The sequence below is a fragment of the Haemaphysalis longicornis genome, unplaced genomic scaffold (genome assembly GCF_048455015.1).
Source record: "Haemaphysalis longicornis isolate Haplotype H1 unplaced genomic scaffold, Haemaphysalis longicornis Haplotype H1 scaffold_1, whole genome shotgun sequence".
NCBI classification, from domain to species: domain Eukaryota; kingdom Metazoa; phylum Arthropoda; class Arachnida; order Ixodida; family Ixodidae; genus Haemaphysalis; species Haemaphysalis longicornis.
In genome coordinates, this window is record NW_027526203.1 from 66233352 (window position 1) to 66235856 (window position 2505).

At 52.0% G+C, this 2505-nt stretch overlaps 1 pseudogene; it reads left to right on the top strand.

The window, feature by feature from the left end:
• The first annotated feature begins 241 nt into the window (after positions 1-241).
• Positions 242-1875, top strand: LOC144175583 (uncharacterized; annotated as a pseudogene).
• The last annotated feature ends 630 nt before the right edge of the window (positions 1876-2505 follow it).

Sequence of the window (2505 nt, forward strand, 5' to 3'; positions counted from 1 at the left end):
ACACGTGGGAGTAGCTGTTGCCTTTCGTTGCTTCCACCCCCGGTGTCACCTCGGTGCATGCCTCCGCTTCGCTGCATGGGCCGAGGTGTTCGTCATCTGCTGGGGAAATGACGCTCCTTTCTCCCTCTCATTCATTCTCCCTCTCTCCCCCTCCCTTACCCTCTCTTGATGCCAACGCATATAATCACGCTTCTGACAATAAACGCTGTCGTTGACTGCCCGACCGTCATCCATGCTGCTGCGCTGCGCGCGCCTGTGTTACTATGTATACAGTGGCGACGAGTCCAGAAACCGCCCATGCTGCCCTGAAAGTTGAAACCGACGGCCTGCCGCAACAAGTACCGACGACCGTAACCAGCCTCCAGCTCCCGGTCTTCGACGACACAAGAGATAAGTAGAAACCGTACCTTATTCGGGCTGAAGCGTATTCTGAAGCAAATGCTATTACTGACTCCAAAAGGCAGAGAGCACTTCTGGTGGCAGCACTCAACACGCAGACTGTGCAAGTGCTAGCGGGGCTAATTGCACCTCGGACGCCGAATTCCCTTACTTACGCCGAAGCGGTCGCAGCCTTAAATGACTACTACGATCCCAAGCGTCGCGAGATAGCAGAAAGCTACAAGTTTTTCACCCGGTGCCAACAAGAAGGGGAGTCGGTGCACGCGTTCCTAGTCGAAATACGGCGCATAGCAGACAATTGCAACTTTGGAAGTGCGCTAGACCGGATGTTGAGGGACCGGATTGTTTGCGGCGTACGCTCAACTAACTTGCGCAAGCAGTTACTGGCAAAGAAAGATTTAACCCTCGAGGAGGCTGAAACAATGGCCATTGCAGCCGAGGCAACCGACAGCGATGCGAAAGATATGAGTGCAGAACCGCTGACTGTGCTAAAAATGCAAGCCCATCATCGCTCACCCTCTCGAGGTAAACGAGGCGCGTCACATGACTGCAGCCGATGTGGAAGCACGAAGCCCGACAATAACGCCTGCCGCTGCGGCTAACGCACGCTGCTATCGCTGTGGGCGACACGGTCATTTGGCAAAGAAATGCTGCAGTGCTGCAACTGATGCAAAGGTTGGAAGGCGGGCAGCGAGTGTAAAGGCACTGACAGTTGAAAGCGCATCTAGCAACGACGACATGGATAGCGCACACGTTTGGACGTTGATTTCGGGAAGAAAAAAACGGTTTGGAACCACTCATACGCCGCACGTTTCGATGGGGCGACGTAGAACTGGCCATGGAAGTCGATACTGGTTCCCCGGTCTGCGTCGTATCGCGCCAAGTGTACGATCGACACCACGCACACTGGCCGCGCCTTGAACCACCACGAATCAAGCTGTCGTGTTACGCGGGACAGCTTCCGCAGCTGCACTCACATTTTTTGCAGTGGGTCGCCAAATTGCCTGAGGGGGCCGTTTGCTCACATGCGTACCGGTGCTCTCTAAGCCTCTCATTGAGACCTCTCCCGGTCTGGCCCACGTATGCTCTGCCGCAGTCTAGCGGAATGTTGCACACTACCCCTACTTGACAGTCGACGAACTTATTTTCATTCTTGGTTTTCTGGCTTTTTTGGTGGCATCCGGTAAAGCATTTACTTTTGGGCCCATCCCTTTAAGTTTGACTGCTGCGGAAAACCCCACATTGACATCATGGCGCGCGCCTATCTTCTTTAATTTATGTGAGGCCCTGTGTACATACGGAACAACAACGTTTTTCTTTCATGGCTCCTGGGTTCTGGCTGTTTCTTTCTTTTCATGTTGTTCAAAATTTTTTCTGCAACTGATACTAGCGTGCTGTCTGGGTAGCCGCTTGCTTGTAGACGTTCTACCTGGAGTTTAAAGCTTTCCTCGCACCTGTGCGCACAGGACCGTTTGAGCGCTTGCATCATGCACGCATTTGCGATGCCTCTCTTCACTAACTTGGTGTGTGCCGACTCGTAACGAAGCAGTCCTTGCTTGGTCTTTTGTGATGAAAGAAACAAAAGACCAAGCAGACCGCAAACGAGGTCTCACCCGCCAAGGATTGCTCCTCACGGCATGGGACGAACAAAAACCCGCACCACCAATTGAGCTACCCATCCCCCTTGCACCCTGGTCGATATCAAACAACATCGAAAGCCACCTCAGCAAGCCAATCCCACGGGCTCTTCCAGCAACCCGATCTCAACGTATTCACTACCTGATGGCGTCTAAACTGCCAAATGAAATTGATATCTTCACGGATGCAAGCGTGACTCCCACACATATCGGTGCAGCATGGACATGCCCCGAAAATTCATCTTTTAACGGGCAGATATCTTTCAACCAAAACGATGGAACCGCATTAAAAGGAGAACTACACGCCATAAACAGCGCGATTAACCACATCTGCTACGAAATCGACTTTAAACCACCGCACAACGTGCGCATTTTGACAGATTCATTCGCAGCAATCCGAGAACTACGAAAACCCCTTTCACTCAACCCACTTGTTAACTCCATATTACTGCTTAAGGAACTACTAAAG